Raw genomic sequence first — 26,804 nt, 5'->3', positions numbered from 1 at the left:
GAAAAACCTTAGTGAATCAGGCCCTCGGTTTGGATAACAGTGACTTAACCATATAACATGAAAGGGTTCAGGTTCTTCTTGCAGCGATGATCAGTTGCTTATGAGTTATGCGAACAGTCTCTCTCAGAGCTTTCGCCTCCTGCCTTCATCCTGTAAGTGACCGCTTCCTGGAAAGCTGAATTCTCCAGTGGGGGGGGGGGAGGGGGTCGTTAGCCGATTAGTCCGAATCCTGCAGCTTGCTCTTCTTCCCAAATCCAGAAATATCTGTTACAGGTTTGTTTTTTAACAGACATGGGGGGAACTGGAGAGCGCACCACACGGAAGAGAATAATTGCGCTGCTCCTTCAGCAGTCCCTCTTCCCGCCTGCTTTCTGCAGGCCGCCTCCAGGAGAAGGGACGAGTGCATCTGGCTGGTACTGTGCAGCAGCAGCAGAACATGTCTGACCAGTACTCCCCGCCTGCTGACCGCCTCCCACATCTGATCGCTTTAGTTCTCTTTGGGGCCAGACGTCCTAAAGGTTCGGGCCCTCCGTCGCTAATCTGACTTTAAAGCTCAACAAATTAAAAATCCGTGACGGTACCGCAGCTCCGCTTCATATAAAATTGGCGGGATTTAGGCAAAAGAAAAAGGATATTTGCTTTCTATGGACAGAACTATAGATAGCTTAAAATTAAAAAGTAGTTGAACCGTATCTTCCGATCTGTCTAAACTATTTAGACAGATCGGAAGATACACGATCGGCTGTACCTTTAATAAGAATCAAGCAGGGGTTTACATAAATCAATGTCACGGGTATCTGCATATCTTAGTACTTTAAATTCAGTGCAGTCAGAGCGGCTTTGAAAGCCTCACAGCACCGGGCATGAGACTGCTCCAGTAGGTGGAAGAGATAAAGATGTCAAGGCCCCCCCCCCCTGTGACGTGAGAAGAAACAAAAAGTATATTCCACTTCAGGAATAAGCCTCCCCCCCCCCCCCACCAAAGGAGAAAGCCGTGCCCTTTAAAGTCTGAAACGATGCATCATCTTGTAGAGTAATATTCTCCTTGCGCTCTTCCATCAGTAAACACCTTTCAAATCTCTTTCTTCTCATTAGGCCCTGATCAAAGAACCTTATGACCTATGACGAGCAATTTCCTGGCAATATCCTCTCTTGCTTTGAGTCTTGTATCGGTGTGGCTAGATTTGTTTCTAAGTCCCTGTCTGCCGTGATTAATCATCCGGAGATTGATTTACCCCTTTACTGGCTGGCAAGGAGGCTCCGGGCTGGTCAGAAAGTTGTAAATTTGTTCTTCGGGGGGGGGGGGGGGGGGACACGACAGCATGTACAATATTTTTTGAAATGCTGCATAATTTATATTTGTCAGGATAATGTAGTGTAAATCGCAGTCTTTAAGTAATTAATTTAAAATGCAATACAGAAAAATAATAATCAAAGATGCAGAATTGCTAATATTTTGTGTATATTCCCTCTGGCACACTGTGAGTGTAGATCATAAGTCTATCTCCTGCACCCTCTCTTCTCACTCTTTCCTGTCAGGCCTAAAATCCACTGCTTTCCATTATTTTTCCCCGCCCCTGACCTCTTTCATTTGCTCCACCCCCTCTCCAGAGCCTGACCCTCTTTATGCTCCATTCCAGGCTGACCCCCTCTGCTTTCTCAATCCTAGACCCTAACCCCTTCTGCACTGTCTCCCTCTTCCCCAAAGCTGACCAAGCTCTGTCTCTCTCTCTCCCCGACCACCCCAGCTTGGCCTGACCCCCTCTCCATATTCTTTTACCACTCCCTGCCCCTGCCTTGGCCCAAACCTTTCAACAGGCCCGGCGCAACCGGGTGTGCATTCCATGCATTTGCACGGAGCAGCACACCCGGGGAGGCGGCAGCCGGCAAGGCCATGGGCCACCAGCTGGTTAGGCTCCGCCAGCGGCCCCGCGGCCTCTCCTGCTGCCGTACAGCCCACCGGTCTTCTTGCTTGGGGAGGGGAGGGAGTGGAAGCTGTGCGCGGAAGGGCCAGCAGCAGGAATAAGGTGCGCCAGAGCCTGGGGAAGAGAGAGAGAGAGAGAGGATAGTGGATCTGAACTGGGAGGTGGGGAGTGCTGGAAGACAGAGCCTGGAGGGAATGTGCTGGGGAGAGAGAGAGAGACGAATGGGGATGGGCTGGAGGAGAGATCAGTGGGGGTGATGAGAGAGGGAAAGACTGGTGGGAATGGGCTGCTGGAAGAGTGGTGGAATAGCAAGAGAGACTGGGGAGGATAGGCTTGGGGCTTTATTTCTTACGTAATCACCCTGAGCACCGACTCCTCAATTTCTGTGTCAGTTTCTGGAATCTGAATTTATTAAAAATGTACATTCTGCACTTTCTCAGGCCAAGTAACGTTCAGGGCGGATTTCAGTCAATTACAGCCATAAAATCCTTAACATGATAAAAACAGAATGACCACAGCAAAATACAAAATATATAAGAAGAAAAATTCTTGCATCAGCTCTGACACAGTGCCATAAAATAGGAGAATAAAGGGTGTCATATCCATTGCTGCCGCCATTAAAAGCGCCAAAAGTTGTGGCTGGCAAAGTGCCCGCACACAGCTTCTGCTCCCCCCAAGTGGGAAGATCGGTGGGCTGGACATCCTGAGATAGCAGCAGGCCCTTGGGGGCCGTGGTGGAGCTCATCCCGCCATGACCTGAAGAGAACAGGAGACCATGTTGTGTGTGAGCTTGTATCCATGTCTGAATGAGTGAGAGCCTGTGTTTGTGTCTGTGTGAGAGCCTGTGTCTATGACTGTGTAAGAGTCTATGTGTGTGTGAGATCTTCTGTTTGTGTCTGTGTGAGAACCTGTGTGCCTGTGAATTGTGTGAGACCTTGTGTGTTTGTGTATGTTTTGTGTCTGTGAGAGCCTATGTGTCACATACAGGCTCTCACAGGCATGCGCACACACACACATATAATGTATCTGTGAGGGTGAGGGAGAGGCAGCCTGTGTATGTTGGAGAAAGGGAGTGTGTGAGAGAATGAATGTGTTATTGTGCATGTGTGTTAGTGTTCGAGGTAGTTGTGGGTGGATCCTTGGGCCGGTGGCAGATGACCACGTCCCCGGGGGAAGATCCTGAGAGGGACCACTGGTCAGGCTCAGAGTATGGAGACAGACACCCACTAGTTCTGTTATTAAACAGTATATTGAATCACCAGAGGTGGCAGTAGTGAGCTGGAAGTGCCCGGCTGGGCTGTAGTCCCTCAGATATTGGAACAGCGATCCTGGATAACTGAGCTGTAGAGAAACTGAAGATAGTGAATAGTCAGGGTATGCAGAGTTCAGGAACAGAACCTTGATGGTAACACTCACACAATAGTCTCTTAGCAGCAGCCCAGGAGCTGGAATGAGTAGGCCCTTGAGGAGCGAGTCCCTGGTTCCACTGAACACTCTGAGAGAGAGATGGTAACTCACTGGTGTTGTAGGCAGCGATGACTTCCTGGCAGAAGTGGCATTCAGTAGTAAGTCCGGGAATGTGGGCCCTCGAGGAGCAAGTACCGGTTCCAGACTGCGATCTGAAAAGCAAAAGAGAGAGCGAGGCTCCCGAGGAGCGGGTACCCCTGGTAAGTCGGAGGAGGCAGAGTAGCAAGGTATGCGGAGAGCGAATCCCATCCGCCGATACCTGGAGGAAAACCCTTGCTAACTCGATTAGTTAGCGAATTCAGAGACCTTAAATATCCGGTGAGGATGACATCACCTCAGGGGGACGCCCCTGAGGTTCGCGCCACTGCTGGCACTTGAGTCGGGGTCACGCCGCGCGTGCGCGCCCTTAGGCTGCTGGGAAACATGGCGGAGTGCAGTGTCCAGCCGGTCCGGGGACGCTGGAAGGGAACGGTAAGATGAAGCCGCGGCAGCCAAACTTCCAACAGGCAAAGAGGGAGTCGCCAAAGAGGTAAGGTGGGCGTAGTGGAGACGTCGGGCAGCGACGGTCGCAACAATGTGTGTGGGTGAGAAGATAACATTTGTGCAGCCCTACATCCCCCAATCCTCGACAATCTCAGGGAGACTGGAAATCAGATTGCAGGTATGGAGAGCAGATTTTTACATCCTTATTAGCTTTAATTATTGGGTGTAATTTGGTTATTCTGCTCTTTTGAAATATTTTTGGTGGGAGAATAGAACATTTTTTATTGGATTTTTTATTCATCAGATCTTTGAAATTTTTTTGGTGTTTGGGAAATTTTCGATATTCTATTCATTAACTGTTTGAAATAGTCTTTTTATGAATATAACTTTACTATTATGATGTTTTATATTTCTTGATTTTATTATTTAATGTTTTTATGAAGAATGGTAATGTTTCTGTTTTTCCATTGTTGCTCCGCATGCAGAGTCTGGCTTGTTGTGGGTTCCAGTTCAGTTCTTCTCAGCACGTTTCTGTTTATACTTTGATCTCTTTATTCTGTACTAGCAACTGTACCTGTTCTATGCCCGAGTGGCGAGCCTTTTTATTGGCAGATATCGTCTTCTATAAACATCCCCCGCACTCCCCCTCTTACCAACCAAGCTGTCTCTTGCACTCCCCTACACCCCTTTTCCTCTCTCACACACACATTCTCTCTCACCGGCATCCCCCTCCCCTCATATAGGCTCCCTCTCTCTGAAACCCACAGTCAAGCATCCCTCCCACCCACCCTCTCTTACCTCCCATGCTCTCTCTCACACCCTCCCCACCCCCCTCTCACTAACCATGCTCTCTGTCACCCCCCCTCTCTCACACACACATATTCTCTCTCACCGGCATCCCCCCCCCCATGCTCTCTCTCACACCATCCTGCTCTCTCTCACCATCCCCTCCCCGACACACATTCTGTCTCACCGGCATGCCACGGGACCCGTGCCGTTCGCGGTGAAGATGAAGGCCTGGTGTGCCATTCGCGGTGAAGATAAAAGCCCGGGCATGCCAATCGCGGCACACGAGGGCCTTCCCTTTTTGCCGTGAACGGCACGCCAGGCGTTCATCTTCGCCGCGAATGGGCTGTGGGACGCGCTATGTTCGCAGCATGCCAGAGTCTCCTCTGCTATATTCTGCCTGTCCCGCGATGGCCGCTGTCCTTTGTACCTCTGTCGTGTTTGAGCCTCCAAGGCGGCCAGGGAGCTGCCTGCGCCATCTATCGGCGGGCTGGGGAACATGCGCGAGCACTGACGGACAAACTACCAAGCCCAATATAGCGCCATCTATCGGCAGGCTGGGGAACATGCGCGAGCACTGACGGACACACTACCAAGCCCAATATATTATAGCGCCATCTATCGGCGGGCTGCGGAACATGCGCGAGCACTGACGGACACACCACCAAGCCCGATATATTATGGATTTGGTCAGGGTCTCTCTCTGTTCTGCATATGTGACCGAGGTGAGATATTTTGCTGGCATGTAATTTCTGTGTAGGGATCTATAGCAGCCTGGTTTCCTAATAAGAGTTTTATTGGTGTTATAGGGCCTGGTGCAATATGTGCAGTGTTTCCTTTTCATAGATTGCTAAGGTTGTTTTGGTTTGGAAAGTTTACTATATTTTAATGGTAATTCTGTTTTTTTCATGGCTTTCTGAGGGTCAAGCTAACACCCAGCACACATTACAAAAAGTCCAATTAGCTCCAAGTGTCTTTTTTTGTAGAGTTTTCTGGTTGGCATCACATTAGTGCATGTAAATATAATATGCATGTTGTAAGTGATATTTTTGCCACAGAAGGCTGGATGTTCTTTTTCATGTAAAATTTGTTATAAATGCATAATTTAATTGTGTGTCTGTAAAAGATGTGTGCGGGGGGGGGGGGGGGGGATGTGTGCAAGGCTGCAAGGTTTGCCTAAGGTAGCTAATACTCTTCCCTATCCATGGGTTCTGGGAGGGGTGTGTGTGTGTGTGTGTGTGTCAGTTTTTAAAAATATAGATTGCAGGTCGGAGCTGGGCTTTATTTGATGGACCTGGGACAGACACTGAATGAATTGGGGGGAGGGAGCACAGTAATTTTTCGCACAGGGCAGCCAAAAAGCTCGCACCGGCCCTGCCTCTCAATGCATTCTATCCCTGGGCTGAACTTCCTCCACACTCATATTTGCTCCCTGCCCTCTTCATCCCCTAGGCCTTGAACCCTTCTCCTTCTCCCTTTCTTCTCAAGACTGGCCTCTTAAATGTTTCCCACATCCTAAGGCCTGACTCCCGTATTATAGACGCTGCCTGCCTCCTGGGTCACGTGGGCTAACACTGACGCCTGCCTCCTGCCCATGTGGTATTTGCTGATGCCTTCTTCCTCTGTCCATGTAGGCTGATAGACAAAGCCACCCAATGACTTGCAGTCAGATTTTGTGCAAATTATGAAAACTGTGCACAAATTCTTACCTGAGTACTGTGCAGAATTCCCTCAGAAGTAAAACTGGGTGAGGAACCGGTTGAGCAGCAGGGGACAAAAAAGGGCGGGAAATGGAGTTATGGGTCGCACAGCGGGGTACCCCAGGGGGAGGGTTGGTACTGGGACTGATCCTGTTCAATAACTTCATTAACAACATTTTCAGGAGTAGGCTCGTTTGCGGACGGTGGTACAAACTGTAACAAAGCAGACATGACAGAAGGGATGGAACAAATGGAAAGGAGACTCGAGATTCACTGAAACATACAATTTAACCAGGGGCACCTAAACCTTTACTCTCAGTTGTACTTGTAATGTAATGTTTCAGTGGTCAGCCATTGCCAGGACTGCTTTGAATATCCTCTTGATGTAAAGACTGGATGGCGGCCATGTATTTTGCCACATTGAGTTGGAGGGTGTGGCCTTTCACACGCCGGTCCTCATCAAGATAGAAGATTATGTTTACATTAGTAAGTATTTAATCTTTTTATCAGTTTTAGATAATCGTAACCAGCAATGAAGAAGCCACACTTTATTCCATGCAGAGCTCTTAAGCAAGACGAGAAGAGTATGGAGAATTTTGATTGCAAGCTTTTTTTTGCATTTCAGAATATCAGAATTGGACTGCATTGAAGCCATTTTGAAACCAATTCTGAATAACAAAATGATGCCTGTGTATTTTATCAGTTTCTAGGGGGAAACATGTGTATGATTTGCCGTATGAGAGAATGTGACCTGCTATCAGAAGTTTCCATTTACCACCCCTAGTATTCAGGATCTGTATAATCTGCAAGAATCTGACTCCCTAGTTCATGTGTGCATGATTATTTTGAAGGTCTTGTCCAAGGGAAAAACAGTGCTTTACCCTTGGAAATGGCCTGTTATAGGGCGGATAAACTGACACATGACCTGCCTAGCCTGTGCGTGCGTAGTTTTACCCGCAGCGAGCTGAGGCGTTCCTGGAATTGGACATGGGGAGGAGTTCACACTTATAGGCTTTTACAGTTTCAAAAGCAGGCGTGTAACGTTTTCAGAATATTTCCATGCACAAATTAGCAGGGCTCATTTTCAAGAGGAATTTGTATGTGCACTCTCCCTTTGAAAGTGAATCTATCATAGGTGCGTATTATTTGACGGAAACTGTATGCGGCCTGGTAGCCTTTAGGGATTGCCAAAGTAACTGTTTGATTTTCTGTTATTTTGAAGGAGAATCTCCACTTATGTCAGCGATGGGGTGAATTTCAGCCCGCTGCTCTCTTTCAAGGCTACCGAAATCAATTTGTCTTGACAGGTGTGTCTAAATGCTGCTTTCGTGGAGAAAAGTCACTTCTTTGTCAAGTGGGAGCCTTGAGAGCTTAATGATGCATGTGTTTCCTTTTTGTTGCAAAGCTGCGTTTTCTAATGGGAAGCTGGAAAGTAACAGACGAGACAAAATGAAAGGAAGACTGGGATCTCTGACTTGGAGCTACATTTTGCACGGAGAGATTAATTCATCAGGCTAATCGTATAAAAAGTAATTAATAACTTTTTTTTTGTCTGCTATATATCCCTCAGCAGTTAGAATGATAAAAAAAAAGAAAAATCATCATATGAGACTTTGTGTGGAAGGATGAATTTGATGAAGATGGTTTAAAATGAAAAAAAAAAACTTTAATTAAAGTCTAGAAAGGTCATTGAAGTCCTGGCTTCAGATAATAGTGAAATTATAAAACAGTTGGCAAATATCTCCAAGAAGAACAAGAGCATTGATCTGTGAGAGAGAAAAATATACGTTCACAAAGCAGTCCTGTAATTCTAAGGAGTGATGTAAATTATGGAAGGCCATGTGAATAGTTCACATCTTTCTGTTCATAAAATCCATTTTAAAAGGCTGAATAAGAAGATGATTTACATTTCTGTACACCCATGGGGTTTTGGGGGGGTTTAAAAAGGGAGAAGGTCAGGTCTGAGTTTGACAAAAGTCTTAAGAGCAGAGGCGTTCTTAAAGAATTTGGCTCCTGGGATGGATATTGCTTTGGCAACCCCTCCCCCCAATATATATAATTTTAAAATTTCCTAAACATCGATAAAATATTTGAAAACAGCAGACACATCAAATAATATCCAATAATCAAAATGAATAAGGATTTTAAAAATCTCCTGCTCTCCATATCTGTCATCCTAAGATTGTTATAGACTGGGGACACGCATGCACACACTCACTCACACACACACTCTCACACATACATACACACACACACACAAATAAACGTTGTAGAATATCCTGAAGGAAAAAATACCAGAGGCCTCAAAATGAATTAAGGCTCTGAAGAAAGAAGAAGAAGCTATGGTGAACTATGGCCTAGTTCTGCAAAGCAACATATGAACTATGGCCTAGTTTTGCAAAGCAAAACACACATTAGCAGAATCCAGGTGAAACGTCAACAAGTGAAGTCACAGGATGAGCATAAGATAAGAAGATGACAGGTCTGAGAAAGGGTATCTGTGAAGATAACAGATATGAGAAAGGGTATCTGTGAAGAAAGTTTGTACATATGAAGTAAGATAAGATCAAACAGGAACAAAGAACAGCTGTATTTGCAGCAAGGTTAACTGAAATCTTGTGGTTTGGAGTAAATAGTAGTTATCAATTAGCTTACTGAAAATGTATATAAAAAGAGTTTGCAAAAAGAAAAAATTAAGCAAATGTTCCAGACCATAGATGTGCTATGTACATTGTTGTAAGTATACCTTTGCTTCCTGCGTATACCATTGCTTATACTCAGTATAATAAATATATTATTGTGTGATTTAAGACTTGGTCAGAGTTGTTTATTTGCAAACAATCAGAGTTGTTATTACAAACAATTGGTGGAGAATGCGGGCATTCGTCACATGTTTGTGGAAGCAGCTCTGATTATTTCTTGGGAAGAGTAGAAGATTTACGTTCTCCTGGTGTGATCCCCTAGGGCCCAGCTTGATCAACTGGTCCAGGAGTGATCGGTAATTAAAGCCAGGAGTCCTGTGTAAATCGTGGTGATAGTTTTGAGAAAAGGCGCCTGAGGTTTTAACGCTGCAGCAATTGTTGTTTTTCTTGTATTTACTGTGTGGGTTGATATTAGCGTGTATATATTTTGTGTTCTTATTTTGTTTTGGTTACTATATACAGTTATATGTGCGTAGACTAAGTAAACGACAGTTTAAAATGGTTAACACACACCCAACCCCTAAAAGGGTCCCAGAAGGACAATTAGGAAAGCCTAACACGGTACGTACATTATATGTTAACAGTGATGATACATGTACGGCTGTCCAGCATGTAATTAATTTATTTCCATTTGAGAAAGACCTTATTAAGAAAACAAATGACAAATGGGGTAAATACTCTGCTAAAGATTCCTTTCTTTCCTGGCCCATGGAAGGATCTTTGAAACTTAGTTATTTATTGCCATTGTTAACATTCCTACAAGATAATAAAAAGAAAAATAGTTTAAAGAAACACCTGCATGTGTGGAATTTATTTTCAGTGACAGGTGACTTATATACAGCTGATAAAGAAATAAAAAAGAAAAATAAGGTTATAGGTGAGATAGGATCAAAATCCCTAAATCCGCCCCCATATGTGACTACATGTCCCCTGCTGGAAGACAGTGATCACGAAATTTTAATGCCTATACCAGCAGGCTATGGTCCGTTGAAAGGTCCTGTACAAAAGCCTAAACCCTTATATCCGGACTTAGAACAAGCAGCTAAATTTGAACGGGAAGCTGCTGAGCTTTTCCCTGGAACAGATAACTTTAAAATTAAGGGATTAGTGCACCTGACACCTGCCGATGGCAAGGACTGTCAGCAATTACGGGTTAATGTGTTATCAGAAACCCCACAGAGTCGGTCAACAGAAACGGCTCAAGGGTCATCCTTGACACCAGAGATGATTAAAGAAAGGATTAAAACGAATGAGGAAGGTTCATATGGGGCTCCATGGTGGACCACTGTTAAGACAGGATTAAGCAATGCAAATATAAACATTCCTTGCCACCCAGAAGGGCCAGTAAATGAAGCACAGCTTGCAGAAATAAGGGAATTAATCGGCAAATATTGTACGGAGTCAGAAGATTGGGAATATATTCAGAAAGGTCTAGACATATGGTTAAAATGTATACAAGATTTAAACTCGCCACCCTTTAAGGGAGTAAGAAACAAGAAAGATAATGTGGAATTGAAAGAATTTCCTATCTTCCTAAGAGATAATGGGCAACAGCCACCCATTGCAGCTTATAAACCATATACACCAGTAGATATTAGTACGATTATACAAAAATTGCCTAGTATACATAAAGGAGCAAGGCTCTGGCTCGAGGCAATAGATACTAATACGGCCGGAACACATTTAGCCATAGGGGATTTTAAGGCGCTATGTGCAGCTTGCGGCATTAGTTTACCACAACTCTCAGCAGTAAGCGCACGTCCGAGACTTATCACCCATATTGCTGACGGAATTCCTTTCCAAGGCCAAGATAGGATAGATTTGGTAAATGCTTTAAATGTCCTGTATCCTACAAGCATAGATTTTACAGCTATCACTGCAGCCAAGTGGGATGGCTTAACTGATTTTGCAATGCACTTGACAAAATGTATGGACATGTATAAGGCACAAACCGGGCAGGATGCTGATATACAGCCAAACATCCCTGTATTTTTACATTTATTCTATGCTACTTTGCCTGCAAATATGCAGACTAATTTGAATAATGTTGTGGCACTTTCAACAAAAACATGGCCAGAGGTGAGAAACACTTTAATGCATTTCGCCTCAGTGCATTGCAAAATGATAAGAACTTCTAATAAAGAGCAACAGAAAATGGCTAGCAAATTAATGACATTACAGATAGCGGACTTAGAAGAGAAAAAGAATATGAAAACACAAAGAAATCAGGATACAGTAAACCTACAAGGCAGTGATATACAGGATTGTTATGTGATACAGGGTCCTCCGCGTACCCCGTATGCAGGAATATATCAGGGAGCATATCCCTCCTATATCCCCCGAGGTCGAGGGATGAGAAGGGGAAGGGGAGGAAGAGGTTTTGCACAGGGGATAATGAATAGACCGTCCCCTGATAGAAGAGCTCATGTGCAGTGCTGGAATTGCCAGTCATTTGGACACTATGCAACTGAATGCAGGCGATCAGGAGTCCCTGATCACACACAACAAACATTACAGACACCGCCGCCGCTTAACCAAACATTGCAGACACCCCCACCGTTATCTGCACCAGATCAGTTACAGGCTGGCCAACAGCCCTCACAATTCCCTGTGTGGGGCCAAGGTAATTATTGACAGACTTCGGGGAATAAGGGAATAATGCAGGGTGATACTGTGTTTTTACAGAATTCAGAGCCGTTTATTCAACTATTAGTAGGTCCTCAGCAGGTTCCAATGCAATTTTTGATTGATACAGGCGCTACATCATCTGTTATTTGTGTTAAACCAAGCGCTGTAAAAAGATCCATTGAAACAAACACCACTATTGGCTTTGATGGCAAGCCCAGTAAAAAACATTTAACTGAATTAACCCCAGTAGTAATTAACACTACACAAGGTAAAAGAGAAGCTTCAGTTAAATTCTTAATTGCTGAACATTGCCCTGTAAATTTACTAGGACGAGACCTACTTACTCAATTTGGATTAACTCTCACCTTTAAAATCCCAGCATCTAAGAGCCTCCTTTCCTTACTCACTTCAATAGGAAGTGAGGAGGAGAATGAAATCCCAGATGAATGGAAATGGGATCAACTACCTTTAGATTTGTGGAGCACTGAAGAGTCTCCTTATGGTAGGGCAAAAACAGCTCCAGCTTATCGAATTAAAACAGTACCATTTGAGCTGGGACCAAATGTGAGCCCTTATCCAGTAAAAGAAAAATTAATGGAACCTACTATGAAACATATTGCTAGATTGTTAAAACATGGTATTATTGAAGAATCACAGTCACCCTATAATACTCCTTTGTTCCCTGTGCCAAAAGGAGAAAATGATGTCAGAATTGTTCATGATTTACGTGCATTGAATGATATAGTGATTCCACAATATCCAGTTTGTGCTAATCCTCTGACATTATTACAAACACAGCCCATATATAAGTTCAACTCTGTCATTGATTTATCTAATGCATTCTTTGCAATTCCTCTACATACTGCTTCTCGTGATCTAACATCTTTTGTATTAGGCACAAAAGCTTATCGATGGGCACGGATGCCCCAAGGTTTTACAGATAGCCCGACTGTATTTTCAAAACAATTGAACAAGGATCTAGAGCAGTTCAGAAGTATTTTACCTAAATCAGTATCTTTATTTACATATGTTGATGACATATTGCTTTCTGCTGAAACTAAAATAGAATGTTGTGAATGGACATTTAAATTATTACAAAGGCTTGGTGAGGCAGGATATAAATGTAATCAACAAAAATGTGTATTAGCTAAGACTCAAGTAAATTTTCTAGGTCAAATAATATCTTCAGCTACTAAACACATAACAAAGGACCTATTGTTAGAACTACAGAAACAGGAGTTTCCCCAGAATTTAAAGCAATTACGAGGTTTATTGGGAACTTTTAATTACTGTCGACAATGGATACCAAGTTATTCAGCGCGCATTTCTCCTCTACTGAGGCATTTACAGGTACCGGCTGGTACTGGGTCTTATGCGCAAATAAAATTGACTGAAGATGACGAAATGGTAATACAAGATGTATTACAGACTTTACTACAGGCTGAACCCTTAGGTACTGTAGACCCCAGGCTGAAAGTGCATATATGGGTCCGAGACATGGGAAACACATGGGCTGCTTTTGTAAATCAAGAAGATACACCGAAACAAGCAGTGGCATTTCTATCTGGATCCTATAGTCCAGTGGAAATGGCTCTACCTGAAATTCCAAAGTTATTAACTGCTATTGTCGCCGCTATTGGTAAATGGCGAGCTATGATGCCATATAGCTCGTTAATTTTACACTGTGCTCATTCAATACATCATTTGCTAACGACTAGTCAGGCTGCATTGACAGCAACCAGATTTGGTAAATATCAAACAATATTGACTGGCCAAGATATAGTAACAGCACCTCTCACGAAAGCTCAGAATAAGTTACTAGATTGTTTTTTTCCTAGTAATGTACAGAGACAAATTGAAAGAAAAGACATCCCGGACCTTTTACTGACCCAGTTTGATCCCCTTGACAAGGGACTAATATGGTTTACAGATGGGGCACAGAAAGACCAGCAAGCAGCGTTTGCAGCATTAAGTGTTACACCCAGTTTAGATATTATTACCAAAATACAGTATCAAACAGAGAAAGGTGTAACAGCACAAGAAGCTGAACTCCTTGCTGTAATAGCAGCTTTGAAATCTTCAGGAATAAAAGAACACTGCACAATCTATACTGATAGTTCATATGTAGTTAGTTCTCTACAATACCATTTATTGAAATGGAAAAGAAGGGGAATGATTACTGCCACGGGTCAGCCCTTACAACATATCAACAACTGGAAACAAATACTGAATTTATTATCGAAAAGGGAAGGGGTTGGTTCTAAAACTGCTATAGTATGGACGCCAGCACATACTGGACACATGAGTTTTGAGGCACAAGGAAATGACTTAGCAGATAAAGCTGCTACAGAAGTGCTTACCGTGAAACTAATGACTATGCAAACACGGTTTAGCTCAGAATTAATGCATACTCCATATCCCATGCCACTTGACATACTCCATGAACAACCTAGTGGTGAGGAATTACAGAAATGGGTGACAATTGGATGTTATAAAAAAGGGAAAGAATGGCTCCACCCTAATGGAAAAAAATGTCTGACAACATCAGAAGTGTTGCGATACTTCTTGGCATGGCATGCAACCATGCATCTGTCTGCCACTGCACTATTAGCAGGCATACAAAGTAACCATTGGAACCAGAATCTTTATGCTTTAGCTGTACAGATAATTCATAACTGTTTAGTCTGTTCTACTCATATAGCTCGTCGAGGCCCAGCTGTGAGTCCTGGGAACTTGCCTATCCCCCAGGGACCAGGTTTGGAATGGCACATTGATTACACTGATATGATTGAAGCAGTTAAAGGAAAACGGTATGTATTGGTATGGGTGGATAGCTTTTCACATTGGATAGAAGCTTTCCCATGTACAAAAGAAACAGCTCATGTAGTTATTGATACCTTTTTACATAGAATTTTACCAGCCCATGGATGTCCAATCAAAATTGTATCTGATAATGGGACACACTTTAATAATCAAATTATGAATGAATTACAAGAGATCTGTAATATTATCCATCGACGTGTGTCAGTCTATAAGCCAACCTCGAATGGTTTGGTAGAACGATATAACGGAATATTGAAAACCAAATTGAGGGTATTGCTAGCAGCATTAAATAAAAACAAAACAAACAAATTATATACCTGGTTGGATGTATTACCATTGGCCTTAATGAATATACGGAATACGCCAGGTACAATCCATGAGATTACTCCATTTCAATTACAGACAGGACGGATTATGAATCCGGTGAGAATAAGACAAACTGATACTCAAGTAGAGTATTGGAAAAAAGTTCAGCCCCTAGTAGCCATGGCAGCAGATCTAATACAGACTGAATCGAAAAAGGTTCCTAAACAATCTTTTTGCGCTTCCTTTTCAGTAGGTGATCAAGTACTACGAAAGAATTACACCCACAAGACTTGGAAGGATCCGATATACGTTGGACCTTTCACTATCACAGACCTCAGCCATACTGCTGCTAAACTATCTGAACATTCCACTTGGGTACATTTGTCGGATATACGGACATTTAATCCGATACTATAATTGGACTGTTGCATTATCTTTTCTCTCTGAAATAGACTGACGACTGAAGGAAATGAAAATGTTATGTTTACTAACCTGTTTATATGTACTAACGTATACATGGCCACTTGTTATTTCTTTCCCTCTCCAACAGGCCCCTGTTTCAGGTTTAACAAATTTGTGGGTACAGACAATACAAGAATTAGTAAAGACTCTTCCAGCAGATGTTACTGATTGTATCGTCTGTACTCCACATCAAAAAGCCCATTCACATGTCCCAGCCATTTCCTTTCCAGTTCCATTACACCATATTTTAGGATTTAAAGATAATGGACCACACAATATGACCATAGATCCATTAGCAGGACAAACATGGACACAATATTTGGGTAATGCCAAACCTCCCCCACTTACAGCTGATTTACCAAAAAATGGTTTTCTTTGCCTTAGTAATGTTACTTCCCCGAACCCTATTCCTTGCAACTATACTTACTCCACATACAATACAACATGGATTATTCGTAAGGGAACCATCTTACCCAGCACCCCTTTCACTGACATTGTAATAAGCTGTAATTGCACATTTCACATATTACTGCATCTCCTCCACCAGGTTGCCTCCCATGTATAGCAAATCTGTCTAAGATTGTACATGTAGCCACCGACACCCAATATATACGCACTTTCAATTCCACATACACTGTCTGTCCACGTCTGTGTGACCTCTTCAACATAGCAGACAATAACTGTTCATCTGAAAATGACTTATCTTTGGTTCCTTGTAGTGTATTAGGAAAATATAAATCTCCTTTTGTTTATGGCCCTTATGACAATAGCAATGATACCGTAATACAAAACTTTGCAAATCTTTATGTTGGACATTATTGGTTGTGTGATGGAATAGTTTTCCTCAAACTCCCTACATACTATGAATTTTGTGTGTTAGTTACATTTAACTATTTTTCTCGAATTATTCCATTAAATCACCCTATGCATACCCGCTCCCGAAGGAGTGTTCCCTCAGCTGTCCCTGAGGATCAAGCAATCCAACTCTCATTGGATTATATTAACTCCACCTACCCTTTAACTAAAACTAGATTAGATGCATTAAGCTATACCTCATGGTTACCATTTGCCCAACCTGCAGTTGCAGCTGAATTGGGAATGGCCATTCGGCGACTACAATCTGTTCTCCATGTAGTCACGCATGAATTAGAGATCGCCCTTAAAGCCCTTCAAGACACGGTAGATGAATTAACTACGGTTTCTACATATAATCGACATGGTCTGGACTATATATTGGCTGCCCAAGGCGGATTGTGTACGGTACTTAATAGCTCTGAATGTTGTACAGTAGTGGTTAATCGCTCTTATATAGTTTACAACGCAATGCAAAAGATACAAGAACTGGCTAGACTTCAAGTTAGCGATTTTGAGGGAGGAATCTCAGTAACTTGGTGGGATTCCATAACCTCCTGGTTTTCTAACTTATCTAGTCATTTGAAGGGGATAGTAGGGGTTTTTCTTGGATTACTAGTTTTAGGCATAATGTTATGTTTTTGTATTCCATGTATTTGTTCAGTATTACAATATTGTCGACCAAAGATGCTAACACCAAAACCAGTAACCAATATGATAGCGTATAGTAATATAAACTTGAGAACTACTAGAATGGTCCAAACCACAATCAGTACAGATGATAGCTGGGAAACGGAAAGTGAGAGCAGTTAAAAAAGGGAGGTCCTAGGGAGGTGTCCACAGATACAAAGAAGAAAACCCTAGTCTCTATGCTGTTCCCCTGTGTGAAGAATGAAGACACCTAATGTGAGCCAGAGTCAATCTGGCTCAAGGGAGGATTGTAGAATATCCTGAAGGAAAAAATACCAGAGGCCTCAAAATGAATTAAGGCTCTGAAGAAAGAAGAAGAAGCTATGGTGAACTATGGCCTAGTTCTGCAAAGCAACATATGAACTATGGCCTAGTTTTGCAAAGCAAAACACACATTAGCAGAATCCAGGTGAAACGTCAACAAGTGAAGTCACAGGATGAGCATAAGATAAGAAGATGACAGGTCTGAGAAAGGGTATCTGTGAAGATAACAGATATGAGAAAGGGTATCTGTGAAGAAAGTTTGTACATATGAAGTAAGATAAGATCAAACAGGAACAAAGAACAGCTGTATTTGCAGCAAGGTTAACTGAAATCTTGTGGTTTGGAGTAAATAGTAGTTATCAATTAGCTTACTGAAAATGTATATAAAAAGAGTTTGCAAAAAGAAAAAATTAAGCAAATGTTCCAGACCATAGATGTGCTATGTACATTGTTGTAAGTATACCTTTGCTTCCTGCGTATACCATTGCTTATACTCAGTATAATAAATATATTATTGTGTGATTTAAGACTTGGTCAGAGTTGTTTATTTGCAAACAATCAGAGTTGTTATTACAAACAACGTGCTTGGTGAGAGACAGAGGGAATAGCCACTGCTATTAATTGCATCAGTAGCATGGATCTTCTTAGTGTTTGGGTAATTGCCAGGTTCTTGTGGCCTGGTTTGGCCTCTGTTGGAAACAGGATGCTGGGCTTGTTGGACCCTTGGTTTGACAGAGCATGGTGATTTCTTGTGTGTGAGAGACACACACACTTTCTCTGTACCTCTCTCACATACACACTGCCTCTGTGTCTTTCTTATACACAGACATACTTCCTCCATCTCTCTCTCTCACACACACACACACACACACGCTTCCTCTGTGTCTCTCTCACATGCTAAAACACACACATGCACACAGGCAGACAAAAACTGAACTGGAAACCACAAACCAGATGCTGTATGCAGTGCAACAATGGAAAAGCAGAAAATCACTATTCCTCAAAACAATACAATCAAGAAATATAAATCGATCAGAATAATAAAACTATACTAAAAATATACATTTCAAAACAGTTGATGAACAGAAGAATATTCAATAATTAAAAGCTCCTGTACACATTTTTAAAAATGTCCTAAACATCAATAAACTATTTCAAAACAGCAGACATTAAATAACATCCAGTAATTAAAACTAATAAGGATTTTAAAAATCCCCCACTCTCCATACCTGTTACCCTGAGATTGTTGTGAACTGGGGGCACACACACACAGAGACACAAACAAAATATGCTCCCTCTGTCTCTCACACACATACACGCTTGGTGAGAGACAGAGGAAGCTTGAGTATGTTTGTGTGTGAAAGAGACACACATACTTTTCCTCCGTTGCTCTCTCATACACACACGCGCTTCCTCTCTCACCCCTGCACACAGGCACCATCTCATATATATACACAGGCACACACACAAACTCACTCTTCTATACACTCACCTCTCATATATATACACACACACACATACATACCCTCATATACCCTCATACACATACACCCTCTCACACACACACACACACATACATACCCTCATACACATACACCCTCTCTCTCACACACACACACCCACACATACCCTCATATACCCTCATACACATACACCCTCTCACACACACACACACACACACACTCCCCTCTCATACACTGGCACTTACTCTCACAGGGTCAGTCTCTCACTTCTTCAGCTGCTGGCTGCATGGCAGGGTCTCTTCTTCTGCTGCTGGCTCCAAGAAATGCCAGTGGCACTGCTAGGACTCTTCTTCTGTCGCTGGCCTCTTCTTCCATAGCTTGCTTTTGCTGGCGGGGAGTGGAAACCCCGCCAGCACATCACTGCTCTGTGCCACCGCAGGACCTTCCTGCTGAGGGCAATGGCACCCCTCCGCCTGTTGTCACCCGGGGCAGACCGTCCCCCTCGCCCCCCCTTAATACGCCTCTTTTAGGGGCCGATGCAATAAAGTGTGCCCAGACTAATGCAAGGGTTTACTCACGGTTGGGCACGAGTTTTGGACGTGCTAGACTAGCACCCGATGCAGTAAGGAGATTAGCGTGCCCTGGAAATGTGGAACCTATAGCACCCATCATATGTAACTTCCATTGGCTATTACTCCTAAAAGCAGGAAAGCGCTGGGCACCCAGTGCACACTTTTTAATACTGGAAATTTAAGTCCAGACCCGGAGGTGGAGTAAAATCAAGTCGCAGCCAAGGGCTCATGAGAAAAAAAAAAAAAGTCTGGTCTTCTGTGAAAACGATAAATGTCATTGTAACACTCTAATTTACCACTTTTGGTGAAGAAAAATAAATGTATATTTTGACTTGATCAGAAGAAACCCACTTTTCTTTGTGGCCACACGATTTAGAAGTCTGTTGCAAGGGACACCTAACATAATCCACTTCAGCAACCTCAGCAGACTAACAAAAAAAGAATTGGGATCAAAACAGACGCTCACACTGAGCTCCCGTTGCAATTGGGCACCCAATGCAATAAACTATTGAGCACGTTGGCTGCACAATTCTCCCTCAGCGTGTCCTTTTTAATGCCGCCTCTCATTTAAATACTGCTTGGGAGGCCAGGGAATGTGGCTGCGCGCATGTTAAGAAAACAGGCACTAAATATTAGCACCCGTTTTGAGCGTGCGTTTTACTGCATCAGCCCCTTATATATATAATTACAGTAGCTGGTCATTATGGAAGCATTAAGGCCACAGTCCATAGCGTGCGTTATAGGGGCAATATTCAAAATGTTTTATGCAGGTAAATGCCAGAAGTCTCTTTGAAAATTGTCCCCCTTTAGTGCGGGTAAAAGTAGGTGACAAAAGGAGCCAGTTGGATCAGGGGAATGAGAGTGGGTGCAACGAGTTTATTTTGAAATCTCCGAGCAAACTTTCGCATGTGTATTTTACATCAGGTGCAAAGCATGTAGCTCCCAAACTTCTTGTGTTCCCTGCTTGCTGCAGATTTTCAGCAGGAAACTCCATGGAGGCAAAGGAGTTTCCCTTTGAAAATGAACTTGGGGTGCTTTGCATCCGTGGGTCTGTGGAGTTTCTCCTCAGGATTTTGCTATTGCCTTCTCTGTTTCTAGGATTACACACTCTGCGAATGAGCCATAGGGGGGAGGTAGGCTGAGGGAATTCAGCTGCTGGAGGAGTGCACATGGCCAGTTAATGCTACAACCTACTGGGTTCGCATGTCTGTTACACAACTGATCTTTGTGCTTTTTACATTTGATTTCTGAGATGACGGGCTTTGAAGAGTTTGATTTATATGATGGGACACATGAATGTTATAGGTACTGTGATTTTTCGACTAGGATTAACCATCGGCCAGCTAAGAAGGTTGCATTTCAGAATTCCATGTCATACTAAGATTGCCTCGTTCTTTCATTGCAACCTTCATGAATTGACATTTGCAACAGGCAACCACACAGGAAGCAGTAAATTCATTATCTAAATGTATCCAAACAAACTCTTTCTTGTGACTGCCTCCCACTGACGCGTCTTCTTTGTTACTTCCTATGCTGTAGCTTTGATAAATGCGTATCCGTGACTGCACTGCAGGTCACAGCATTTCACTAGATGCTCCAGTTTTTATAAACTCTTGATTGTGGGCTAAGACATTAGAAAATTTTTCTGAAACCAGATGTCCTGATCTCTGCTTTGTTCCGCTTAGAATCAATCATTCTATGTGGAAAACCACCTTGGCTTTCATTGATTTTGATGCTACTCTGCATGTATCTTTCCAATTCATCGAAGCAGTTCTAATTGTCCTTTTCATTTGCTTTCAAATGCATCTGGTCCACAGTTCTAACAGAGAGGAAGTCAATAAGGCTAAGGCAGCTTTCTGATTTCCTCTAAGCCCTATACTGGCTGAGGCAGACAGAATGCAGACCCTCCTCACTGTGTCTTGGAGTTTTCACCCTCACCTTTTCTAAAAAAAAAAAACCCTCACTCACAGTTCCTAGATTGCTTTGGCGACTTATCTAGTATCTTTGTTGTCTGCTTTTCGTTTCATACAAGCTACAGAAACTGATTCCGTCCATTAGCAGCTCCAAGACATTTTCAGATGAATAGCTGGGAGATCCAGATGGAGGAGATGTGAAGCCTGCACTGGGCGCTGATTTAGTTGCAAAGGATGTTAATCGAGTTTCTGCCTCACCAGCAGCTTTTCTGCTTGCTTTCCTGTTTGTAGATGAATTCTTTTGTAGAATAACATAGTGAGTGCTTGCCGTATTTCTCACCATGGGGCAAAGGGCCATATTTATCAAGGAGTTTTCCCATAATCACAGAATGGGAGAAAGCCTTTTGACAAACTGGGTCCAAAATGTGAGGCTGTAATGTAAATGTTAAGATTCTCATACTGAACTGTACCCTGCCCACAAAATCATTCATATTTGCTGCATAAGGAGGGAGTTGATGTCTTAGAGGGCAATGTTCAAATGGAGCTTACTTGGGAAAATCCCTGGGGCTGAAAATCTCCTCCCCCACCCAGAGGCTAAATCTTTTCGTCAAGTTTCTCAAGACAGCTAGAGGAGGGAAAGGAAGCATCGGGATTTGATTTCCAATTCTCCGCGGGGGCTCAGCCTGCAGCTGAACTGGGTGCAAAGCCCAAGGGTCCATTTGTACTTGGGGGGCCTTGCAGATGCTCATTTTCAGAGGGAAACCAGCTGGGGAGTTTCTTTTTGAAAATTAATTTGAAGAGCTGCGGATCTCTCACCCACTGAAAATTGCCCCCTTAAAATTTAGGAACGTGTAATCCCCTGGGAATAAAACCTGTCTTTTTAGTTATTTATTTATTTTAAAATATTTATTACCCACGCATCCTACTTTCAGGATGGGTTACAAGAAAACACATCATAAAATTACATAAGAATCGATGATCAATGACAAAAAAACCCAAACAAAATCACAGACATGGACAGCAGGATAGACCCAACTCTTGTCAGTATAGACGACTTTATAGTGCTCAGATGGAAAATGCCTTTTGAAATAAATGGGCTTTAAGAGTTTTCCAGAAAAAACTTTGGTTCTGCTGCTGTTCTTATTTCTTTTGGGAGGGAGTTGCATAAAAACTAGGGCTGCAATGGAGAAAGCACGTTCTCTAGTCTCTGCAAGATGGACTGCCTGAGGAGCGGGAGTGTCTAGAAGGCACTGACTGGAGGAGTGTAGAGTTCAGGACGGAGTGTGTAGTTTTAGTGTTGCTGCAATCCACGGTGAAGGAATATTATGAATGAGGGTATGAATAGTGAAACCCTTCCTCCCAAGGGAGACGGAGGTTAAAGAGCATGCTACCATTTAAGAGAACTGCAGAGTGAAAAAATAAGAGAGGACAATGCAGCTATGTAACACGAGTCGCCAGCCCAGGAACCACAGAAAGAGATTGAAAAGGTTGCCAGACCCCTTACTGTGAAGGTGCTTAAATGACCATTGAATAGATGAGTCGGAGACTCAGGTAGGGGAACTTGCATGTCACATTGCCCTGGACTACTGTTTGGGAATGACTAGAAAAGTCCTACATTGGAGAATTCTGAATAAGAGAGGGATTCGTGAGAAAGATGTACTGAAAAACAGTCCTAGGAAACAGATTCTCACGCTAGCAAGGGGAGTCAGACCCTTGGGTACCCAGTTCTCAGACAACAGAAAAAAAAGCCAGGCAGGATGGATGGGGTATGCACACCTTCTCTTTCTATGGTCCTGCCTGGGTCTTGGCCTTTTGGCTGAGAGAAGGTGACCTATCTAGGCTGGGTAACAACAAGTGACTGGCCATGAGCTTAGTAGAGCTAAAATCCCTAAAAGCTGAGACTGCGAAGGGGTCGGAATCACTGAATGCTAAACAAACTATGTGCCTAGTGGAGCTGAAAGCCCCAGCCAGGAAAAGCCCTCCTGCCAAGGGAGAGGCACCGAAGGACAGCGGCAAATCAGGAGGTGACCCTGAGTCCCCCCATGAGCTAGGGGAACCCAGCGGCAGATCGAGCGGTCCCCCAGGAAGAAGAGGGTTGTTAGGGTTGTTTTGGTATGGGAGGTTTACTGTATTGTAATGATGATTCTGTTTGTTCATGGCTTTCTGAGGGCCAAACCCACACTCAACACGCATTACAAAATGTTTAATTCCATAGGAGTTCCAAGTGTCTGTTTTGCAAATTTTTATGGTTGGCACCACAGCAGTGCATGTAAATATAATATGAGTGTTCTTTGAATGCTCTTTGTCATGTAAAATTAGTTATAAATGCATAATTGAAATGTGTGGGAGGGTGGGGTAGTGGGGCGTGTGCAAGGCTGTAAGGTTTGCCTAGTGTAACTAATACTTTTCCCTATCCAGTGATTGCAGGAGGGAGCTGAGCTTTATTTGATAGGCCTGGGACAGAGACTGAATGACTCGGTGGGGGTGGGGGGGGGGGGGGGGGAAGGAGGGGCAGCACAGTAATTGTTCACATAGGGCAGCAAAAATGCTAGCACTGAGGAGCAAGGGTGTTGGGCACCCTAGGCAAACCTTATAGCCTTTTGCCCCTTCACCACTGCCCTCCCCACACACAATTAAACATTGTGGGCCGGATTTTAAAAGCCCTGCTCTGGCGCGCCTATTTTGCATAGGCTGCCGGCGCACGCAAGTCCTGGGGCTTCGTACAAGGGGCGAGAGGGGGCGTGTCCGGGGGGGTCAGGGGGTGGTTCGGAGCGGGTCCAGGGGGTTGGCGCCGGCCCGGGGGCATGGCCGAGGCCTCCGGATCAGCCCCTGGGTCGGGTGATGGCGCGGAAGGATTTACGCGCGCAGGGGTTTTAAAATCCGCCCCTTAGAGAATAGCCACTGCCAATTAGCAATGGTAACGTGGAATAGACTTAGTTTTTGGGTACTTGCCAGGTTCTTATGGGCTGGATTGGCCACTGTTGGAAACAGGATGCTGGGCTTCATGGACCCTTGGTCTGACCCAGTATGGCATGTTCTTATGTATATTATATTTACTTGCATTGCTCTGCAAAAAAGACATTTGAAACCCAAATGGTATTAGGCCTATTGTAATGTGTGTTGGGTGTGGGCTTGACCCCCAGAAAGCCACGAGTAAACTGAATTAGATTTATAATATAGTAAATCTCCCATACCAAAACAGCATTAACTGCCAGCACTCAAACAGTAATAACCCTACCTATGAAAAGACAACACTGCAAATATTAATTACATGAAGCCCTAAAACACCAATATACCTCCTATTATGAAAACAGAACAAGCCAGGCTGCTTATAGATCCCAACACAGAAACTACATGCTAGCAGAATCTCACCTCTGTCACACATGCAGAACACAAACAGACCCTCACCAAATACAGAATAAATTTACTATACATTATAACTATAAACGTGCAGACAAAAACTGAACTGGAAACCACAACCAGCCACTGAAGCCAGACTCTTTATGCAGTGCAACATGGAAAAATGGATATATCACCATTCCTCAGAAAATATCAAATAATAAAATCAGGAAATATAAAACATTAATCAAAATTGTAAAACCATACTAATAAAAATAATAAATACTTCACCAGCCTGATGAATAGAACATCTAAAAACTAAAAACTCATATACATTTTTATTAAATTTTCTCAAAACACAAATAAAATAATTCCAAACAGCAGATATATCAATTAACACCCAATAATTAAAACTAATAAGGATTTAAAAAATTTGCCCACTCTCCATTCCTGGGAACATTTGATTTCCAGTCACTCTGGGATTAGTGGAGGAGCACAGACTTTCTCCTCTCTTTTTCATATACACATACTCAAACACACACACACATTCGTTCACTCACAGACATGCTCACTCACATGCTCTCTCTCTCTCTCACACTCACACACACACACACACACATGTATGCTCTCACACACATGCCCTCAACATATGCTCCTTTTCACTCTCACTCACACGTCCTCGATGAGGTTGGCCCTTTCCTCTTTGGACACCCTCCGCCAGTGGCTCTGACTGGGCTCTACTGGTGGCCTCCTCTTTGGCTGCTAGCTGAATGGCCTCAGGCTGTCTATTATGCTACCATCGAAGGGCTGGCATTCTAATCATCCACCTTACTCACCTAATGGAAGTGCCAGCCCTGACAGGCAGAGCTCTGCCAAGGGAATGCCCCTTCAGAGTACCCTAAACACTCTCATGGGAGGCTTTCTGGCAATACAGTGTTCAGGTTTTTCTCTTTGGGTCAAGGACTACAATGAAGGCCTTGAATGAGGCTGGGAACTCCTTTCTATATGGAAATCTTGTGGTGTAATTTTGTAGAGGAAACTCAACACTAGACTACCATAAGCATTACCCAGCACCAAATACTTTCCACACTGTGATTATTTTTGTTGGACCAATGTAAAAATTCTTCAGAGATACCATTATACATGAGCGTTTGTGACCGTATAGGCAAATACAATATAATGCACCTCGGCAATGGAAGAGAAGTGCTGGATATAACTGAATGGTAAATAATTAATTTTAGTAGCACTGAAAAGGACCTAGGTATTATTATAACTTCTGCTCCAGGGGCCTTTGTACATAGTACATTAATGTCTAATTAGGTCATTAGCATGCTATGTACCTGTTTAGCATATGCCAATGCATTAACATTTAATGTGCTGGCACATTAGCTAAACAGAGTATTTTGTTTTCACAGTAGGAGGCCTTTCTACATAGCAGGAGGCCGGGAGCCTTTCAAAAACCGCATGAGAATTTGAGCACCACGCAGAGCCAGAAGGCATCAGCTGTTCCAGGGATGGTAGCCAGCAGCGGAGTAAGGTGAGAGACTGGTTGGCTAGCCGGGCTGGGAGGGTGGTAGTGGCTGGCTGGCTGTGTAGCTGTGGGCAGGCGGCACTGGCTGATGGACTTAGAGGTAGGAGGTAATTGTATATGGGGTGAGGAGACCCACATGACTGTTTTATTATTTCAGGAGGGCTTTAGGCGGGGCTGATCCTAAGTTGGTCAACTTAAGGGGGTGCCTGCTCTGTCTAGGCAGCCCTCTGTCTGATGGGATGCTGAGGCTCATTTGACCATGCAGCTGAGCACTGCACCCTTTAATTGCAGTGGGAACAAAAAGTCAAGACAGCCTGTAGTTTTCCAGGAGGACTTCCTACCCCTCCACCTAGCAGGTGTCACTTCACTAGGTCTAGAGCCAGCTCTGCCCATGGACCTGAGCCCTGAATCTTCTGAGTACCTCAAAATGCCTCTGAATCTGAGGCACCTTCACTCCTTCTTATCTGGATGCAGATAGGATCCACGGTGGGCTCGTGGACTCCCCCATCTTCTTCTTATCTGGATGCAGCTAGGATCCACGGTGGGCTCGTGGACTCCCCCATTTTCTTCTTATCTGGATGCAGATAGGATCCACGGTGGGCTCGTGGACTCCCCCATCTTCTTCTTATCTGGATGCAGATAGGATCCACGGTGGGCTCGTGGACTCCCCCATCTTCTTATCTGGATGCAGATAAGATCCACGGTGGGCTCGTGGACTCCCCCATCTTCTTCTTCTTTTTGGCGTTCTTCTTTCTCTCCCTTTTCTTTCGGATGGCTACGTTTTTGCTCTGTTTTTTGTTTTTATTGATATGTAAAATTTGGAAAATTCTCCATTAAAATGAATAATAAAAATGTATAGCAAGCAATGCTGCCAATATATTTGATTTCCTAAAGAAAT

The 26,804-nt window shown here is 43.4% G+C and overlaps 1 long non-coding RNA gene across 2 annotated transcripts; it reads left to right on the top strand.

Annotated features, from left to right (window-relative positions):
• Window positions 1-25,912, top strand: LOC115089795. 2 transcript variants are annotated; one of them, XR_003856239.1, is made up of 4 exons: window positions 1-152; window positions 7,584-7,668; window positions 7,767-7,890; window positions 25,791-25,912. It is a non-coding gene; the product is annotated as an uncharacterized LOC115089795 (long non-coding RNA). The 2 variants fall into 2 exon arrangements; XR_003856238.1 differs by lacking the exon at window positions 25,791-25,912 and having other exon boundaries at window positions 7,767-7,989.
• The last annotated feature ends 892 nt before the right edge of the window (window positions 25,913-26,804 follow it).

The sequence above is a fragment of the Rhinatrema bivittatum genome, chromosome 4, assembly GCF_901001135.1.
Source record: "Rhinatrema bivittatum chromosome 4, aRhiBiv1.1, whole genome shotgun sequence".
Lineage (NCBI taxonomy): Eukaryota > Metazoa > Chordata > Amphibia > Gymnophiona > Rhinatrematidae > Rhinatrema > Rhinatrema bivittatum.
Note: the sequence above shows the minus strand (reverse complement) of the source record. Positions and strands in the feature narration are given on the sequence as shown.